The following is a 7,659-nucleotide window of genomic DNA, read 5'->3' on the forward strand; positions in this document are numbered from 1 at the left end:
TATACACGTTCATCTTTTTGAGTGACTGTTACAATACATCAAGTGAGTTGTCTCTTATGGTGTTATGACTTAGGGTCACACCGTTATTGGTGCCACAAGATATGTTTGACTGCACATGTTTTGGAAATGCATTTCAACTTAAATACAGCATGGATAGAGTTACTGCAATATTTACGAATAACTATCTAGTTGCGATTTTGACATAGAAAATTATACTTCTCCAAATTTACAAAACATTTAAATTTTACACGACTCATTTACAATCATGACATTCTTCCAGTCATTTTAACGACAATTTGTATACCACGGTTTTTTGGAAATATGGTAATTACTATTACTCTTGATAAGCTAGGAGAAGAAACACTGTAATGTATTTCGATATTAATCTGGAAAAAATTCTGAAAACAAAACACTTTTGGGATGTAAGTTATAACATTCCTTCATTAAATGACTTTTCTCTAATTGATAAGTAAGGAGTGTCTTCATGTTGTTTAAAAATATGTTAGAATCACAGAAAATGAGTTAAAGATCCAAACACTTACTTTCACGTTAACTGAAAAACAGACCGATTTTTCTCAAAGTTCTTTACTATTCTTGATGTAAGAAAGGCTATCCTACAAAAGGAAAACTTTTCAGTAATATCGAATATCTCTATATTGGGGAAAGACATATATTTGGAAAAGATTAACTTCGCTCCTAACTGAAGAAAATATTCGTTCCCAAGAAGCATTTTAACACGATTGAATTGATCTTTAACTAATTTTTCTTTCGTAAGCCGCCATAGCTCAGCGGTAGAGCGCTGGTCTTGTAAACCAGCGGTCGTGAGTTCAAACCTCACTGGTGGCTTCACGTTCTACAAAGTATATTAAGCAAATCCTTTTAAATAAAGGATATGATTGTGTTATTTTTCATACAGACTCATTTTCATTTTTTGTCGTCAAAGAAAACTCTTTCTAATTATCACAAATCACGGTGCTAGTGAATAATACGGTTAAATGTCTCTTCTCTGTTATTCAATATTCTTAGATTACAGCAAAAATGGCTGTATTCTTTTAAAATCTAGGCAATTTCACAAAACGCACCATGTCACCATAATTTTACAACTTATAAAATTATTAACTTTCTGTTTCAACTTGTATTATTATCGCGTATCGTTTTTTTTTTTTTATGTTCAGAGTTTCTAATCTGTAGCACACGACGCTCGCAACTGGATCACAATATGTTTTGTTTTTTTCACCACTGCATGATCGAGTTCAGCCATGTTACGTAAACGTTACACAAACGTCCACGCTATCTCTTACAACAAACATCATTATGCTTTTGTTTGAAAGACACTACCAAGCTTAGTTTCGAGCATCAGATTGGCATTCTGAGTGATGACTATTGGTAAGTATCGAATTACAGCCATAACTGCTTCATTTAGATTTATTACGTATTGTAGGTAGATTAGCCATACGTAAAGCAGACTATAACGAGTAGCAAAAACCGTGTATGCAGAAGTTGACGATTCTAGGCGAAAGACATTTTGTACCTATATACTTAATAAGAAAATATTTAGTTTCACAACAATTATGAAGCAGTGCCAAATATACAGAGTTTATCATCGTCACAGTGCATACCCCCCAACTCCTTGTGGTACAGCGCTATATCTCTTGTCGGAGAAAGCTGGAAACCGACTTTCTTTATACGTGATAGGCAGAGCCTAGATAGCCCTTTGTGTAGCTTTGATTTTTACCACAAACAAACATCCGTTACAATAGAAGAGGGTCGTAGAACTATTTCGACGCAAACTATATCAGGGTTGAAGGCGGAGAGTTATATTAATATAATCAACTCATAATTGTCAATTAACACGTTTTCTACCTTGCAGAATTTACAGAGTGTCGCTCTAAGAGAAAATCTGGCGAGTTGCACATAAACTGTGACTGGCCTTACTGTTGTCAATGGGTTTAGGAAAATGAATGAAAAATATGAGAAATATCAAAATACTTAATAAAATACAATTTATGACACGTCTCACATTTGTCTAAAATGTACACGCATGTCAATATAACTTCAACAAATACATATGGCCATCTATATGTACAGCCTTTTAATTTCCAAAGTGTAACTGCGACCATGAATAATACACAGAAAGGACCGGGAGTTTAAAGTAGAAATTCAATTGCAAAAATTAACAACTAGTGTGAGACATAGTGTTCACATTTTTTCCTCCAGTTTCAAATCCCTATTCTGAGTTTTCTAAATATTACATATTTTAGAAAAGAAGGTCATTTTCGCAAAACCTTTGCTTAATTCATATTCGAAAAGACGTCAGGGCATGACTAAAGACAAATCACAACTTACCTCCATAACATATTTTAAAGTGTACCTTTCTTTAACTAATGTTAACACTGACGTACCAACAGATGTTGCTTCCTTTAATGATGAAGTAATTGATTATCTTTGGAGACACAAGCATGAGTACTTGTATTTCAAATGTTAAAACATTATCGTTATTTCTTCTTTCACCATTGCCCACGATCATCTGAAATTACACGATATGTTTAAGAATTTCATTTTGTCTCTGTAGTATTACGATACGGATATTATTGTTGACATTTCAGAAGGATTAAGTGATTCATCTGTGAAAGATATCTTGTTGAATTTACATCACAAGAACGACGGTTACTTACGGGACAATGAGAAGTTATGTTGGAAAAGTATGGAGTTTACTTTCAATTTTATGAAATCGATAATTTCAACTCCACGTTATTGAACAGTAAAATAAGTTATTCTGTCCTTTTCAGAACACTGTGTCAGTGACAACTCCTCAGAACATCTGTAGAGATTTAAAAGACGCAGACCGTCAATATCACGGAAGAAAAGTATTCTTTTCACACCAAATGACACATCTTTCAAGACTTTACTATTCTACTGTATGGATATTGAATTTTTTTCATCTAACTCCTCATCTTGGCCTATAGAATAAAAGGAGGCCACTTTCTGGGCCTCAGAGGGAAGATCATCCAAAGTGTGTTAAAATTGATTAATATAATGGGAGCTCTGTTTTATTAATCTCTTATTAGAATTCCAGATGGATAACTGTTTACATCCTTCTGTATTGTGTTTAGTGTCAGATCTAACAAAAAGTGGTAAATCACAGTATCTAAGCAACGTTTTAACTTATTAGGTTTTCTCTCTTATTCCTATGTGATGTGGTTTCATGGTAAATTTCATACCATGTATCCTAGACTAATTCGAATATTGTTAAGATTCAATTTGCCGACGAATTGCTTTAAAAATGTCGTTATAATTTACGATATTAGAAATCAAATATTTTAATTCTTGTTTACCTTAGGAGTGAAAGTACAAAAATTAAAAAAGTGTCTCAACCACGAAGTCACCATTTCAGTTTATCAGTGTTTAATCTTGTGCAAATTAATAATTTATCAGAGGAGAGAACTGCATTTTACCAGTTTAAATTCTCAATACATTATACCATTGAAAATTGTCAGTAACACATCTCAGTTAAATGTTTCAGCAAGACAAATGCTTCCAGCACGTAAACAACATTTTTCAAAAAGCTTATGAAGATGCAACGGGACAACCCATTTGGTTAATTACTGGTATTTTCTTTAAAAAACTTATATTCAAATGAATGTACTGGAGATACAGATTATCGGCCGTTTGAATCGGTACGTTTCTACATTCATCAGTTGGAATTTGTGACATCCTACACTCATCACGTTTCCTTGAAAAGTAGCATTATCGACTGTTTATGACTGAGAGAGAACTTTGCCACCGTTCATATAAAGAGAAAACAGATATACTGGAAATTGTTCTGAAAATTATTTGTAGTAATCTCGCCTTTTTCGTATTTTCTAGAGTTAATTAACGATTTACACTTCCCTCTCTACTTCATATAAACAATTAATATAATTTTGGTATAATGACGTAGATGTTATGTCTGAATGAATATGTAAATAAAGACGTTTATGTAGATATAGTATCTGTCCAAGCTATTTTCGTTCAGCATATCTCTTGATAACAGTGAAAATTATATTATTTCAACTGATATAAGTTAGATTTTATTTATGATATACATCAGAACGAATATAAACGCATAACCGAAAAAGATTATCTTGACATAGTGGTGAACACGTCACTGAAGTTGTTCTGCGTTTCTAGTATTAGTTGGATGACTGTGGAGACATGCTGATTACAAATCAAAAGAGGTGTTTATTTTGTCTCAGACTCAAAGGATCAGTGGAAAATGTGAATATCACAAAAGACACCCAGTAACTCGAGTGTTTTTATGAAGTGAACTCTTAATCATAAGGGATATATAGTAAACCACAATTATAAGCATATTGATCAGTTATGTGCTTTACAAAACCAGTGCTATACGACTAAGCTACAGTGGGTTGTCACGTGTGCTTATCAAAAGTAGTAAAATTAAACGCATTTTAAAAATAATCTTAACAACATTTACTAAAATCATTTTCATAAAATATTCCTGTTTCCATCAAGGATTACTGATTGTAGTAAGGCCAAGCAGAGTTTACGTGCAGCTCATCAGATTTCCTCTTAAAGTGATATTCTGCACACTCTAAAAGGTAGAAAGCGTGTTAATTAAAAATTACGAGTTCACTACGTTAACATACCCCTCCCTCTCATTCTCATATAGTTTGGGTCGTAACATCTCTATGGCCCTCCTCCAATGTGACGGATGCTTGATTGTAGTTAAGCTCAAAGCTACAGAATGGGTTATCTCTAGTCTCCCAACCACGGGTATCGAAACTCGATTTCTAGCATTGTAAGTTCAAAGACATACCGCTGTTCCACTTGAGGGCTCCATTGTAAGGACCCAAAATCTGATTGGCTGTCGCTTCTGCATACTTTATCTAAAACTAAATATTTTCTAAATAAATATATTACTACAAAATTTCGGTGTCACTTTCGTCTAGAATCGTCATCGTCTGCTGATACGGTTTTTTTCTCTACTTACTACTGTCAGCTTTAAGGATGGCTACTCAAGATGCAGTATGTATGAAATCGTAATCAAGCGGTGGTCGCTGTTATTCGTATTCGACACTGACCAACAGTCATCACATAGACAGCCGATCCGATGCTCAATACTACACTTGGCGACATGTTTTAAACTAAAAGCTTAAAGATGTCTGTTGGGAGAGAAAGCCGAGATGTAACATATTAAACGTTTATGTAACATGGACGAAATAGATAATGCAGTGAGCAATAAAACAAAAGCAAACTCTGATTCTGTCAGCATTGTGTCTGATAGGTCAGAAACTCTATACATAAATAAATGGTACACGACAACAATACAGTCGCAACATTAAGGTAATAATTTGCTTGGAAATCAAATAAATTTAAAATGCGCATTTTATTACAATACAACCATTGTTGCTGTTATCTGGTGGAACGATATTGAAGAGTAAAGAAATCACATCGAACGTTATTATTACTTACTCTCATTACAAATTCAAAGCGTCTTCGACGGCAAATAATTAAAGAAATTGCTTACACATCTTTCTTCCTTTAAACAATACAAACACATCATCCTCTATTTTTGTTTCAAGCCTCCAGTGAGGTTCGAACTCACGACCCCTGGTTTACGAGACCAGTGCTCTACCACTGAGCTATGAAGGCGTATAAAATTATATTTCCCTGTAGTGTAATTCAATCTTCTTATCAAATGTGTTTGGAAAGAACAATTTCTTTACTTAGGAGCGAAATTAATCTTTTACAGAGATATGCCTTTACCCATTCTAAAGATACAACTTTCTTCGATGACACTGTAAAAATACCCTTCCGAGTTATAGCCCTTCCTAACATCAACAGTAGTAAAGAACTTTCGGAATATCGGTCTGATTTTCAGCAAACGTGAACGTAAATGTTTTGATCTATAATCCATTTTTTGTCAACCTATCTACTTTTTTAAATAACAGAGACAGACATTTTTCTTATTAGTTACAGAAAGGTCATTTTAATTAAAGTAATATTTTGACTTATATCGCAAAAGTGTTTTGTTCTTTTTTTTCTTTCAGTTTAATCTCGAAGGCCCAACATGAACAGGTGATTATGGCACTCGTCTCTTAATTTGAGGGTCGCGGGTTTCAAATCCCCGTCATACCAAATATGTTCACCTTTTCAGCCGTGGGGACGTTATAAAGTGACGGTCAATCCCACTACTTCTTGGTTAAAGAGTAGCCCAAGAGATGGTGGTGGGTGGTGACGACTAGCTGCCTTCCCTCTAGTCTTAAACTGCTAAATTAAGCAGATAGCCTTCGTGTAGCTTTGCGCGAAATTCAAAACAAACAAAAGAAGCAGATAACAGTGTATCTTCTCCTCGCTTATCAAGAGATATAGTGTTATGCCAATTGACAGATTTCAATTGGCCATAAAACCTCTGATATGCTACATGTCGTTAAAATGACTGGAAGAATGTCAAGATTGTAAATGTGACGTGTAAAAGTTTTGATTTTTTGTAACATTTGAGAAGCGTATCCTTTTGTGTGTGAAAATCGCAACTAGATGTTTATTCGTAAATACCACATTAACTCTATCCGTCCTGAATTTTAAGTTAAATTCGTTGTCAATATGTTATTTAAAATGTCTTAAAAGATTACTTTAATATACATATGTATGAAAAAAACTTATTCATTCCTTTAAGTTTTGAAAAATACTAAAAATAAAATCTGTAATTCAAATTAATATACATAGATACCACGAACAAATGGTTAGTTATGTGTCTTTTTGTGCTCTATAGCTCTCCTGGGATTTATAGAACATTTGTTCAAATGTTTGGTCCTGGTGGTGTAAATGTAACTAACATAAGTAACCACCAGTATTCTTATTATAACTTTCTAATGTGTTATTGCTGAAACTGTAAAACCCGCGTATAGTTTCTACGTTCACAAAAAGGATTTAACCACGTTATAAGTGATATAGTAAATAAATATTCACGTGAGAGATCAATACGAGATACGTATGTGTACGTGTTAGTAGCATTGTCTTAATCTCCAATTCCCTTGTTTAGTATAACGCATTATACACACATTTCACTCTAACTATGTATCTTACTTGTATATAATTAAAGCTCATCAATGTAATTATTCTGTGATAGTTACCTGAAATTTCATTGTTTATCAGATGATTCGTACAAGTCGTGAAGACGGTAACTCCGTTCAATATTGTTCTCGAAAAGTTCAATCAAGCTTGTCGAAGATAAATTTGTGCATATTTTGCAAACAAGTACAACCCAGAAATTGTTTTTGATATGTTATAATTGCAAGGCTTATTTATAGAATTTGAACAAAGACAATATCCCATATGCCACACAATTTTCGAAAAGAAAGATGAAATCACGAAAAACAAGGAAACATTGCAATGTGTCAAACGTTGCAGCTTAACTCGTTCCAGACCAATACATAACAACATAGACAGACAAACTTATATCTAGTGGTATCGTTAATTGTGTAACTGTAAACCATAAAACCATAAGATATAACTTACTGTTTGTGTTTTAACAGCCATATAAAAAAGGTTTAGACAAAAACGTATATTTGAGTCACTGTGTAAGAGAACACTGCCAAGACAACTAAATTTTCAAGTTTTAATACCCCTGTAAAAAAATAAAAAAAATTACTGACACAT

The 7,659-nt window shown here is 33.5% G+C and overlaps 2 non-coding genes across 2 annotated transcripts; one reads left to right on the top strand and one right to left on the bottom strand.

Annotated features, from left to right (window-relative positions):
• Positions 1-774: 774 nt before the first annotated feature.
• Positions 775-846, top strand: TRNAT-UGU (transfer RNA threonine (anticodon UGU)). Its single transcript has one exon. It is a non-coding gene; the product is annotated as a tRNA-Thr (tRNA).
• A 4,734-nt stretch (positions 847-5,580) lies between these two features.
• On the bottom strand, positions 5,581-5,652 carry TRNAT-CGU (transfer RNA threonine (anticodon CGU)). Its single transcript has one exon. It is a non-coding gene; the product is annotated as a tRNA-Thr (tRNA).
• Between the last annotated feature and the right edge of the window lie 2,007 nt (positions 5,653-7,659).

The sequence above is a fragment of the Tachypleus tridentatus genome, chromosome 10 (assembly GCF_004210375.1).
Source record: "Tachypleus tridentatus isolate NWPU-2018 chromosome 10, ASM421037v1, whole genome shotgun sequence".
NCBI classification, from domain to species: Eukaryota; Metazoa; Arthropoda; class Merostomata; order Xiphosura; family Limulidae; genus Tachypleus; species Tachypleus tridentatus.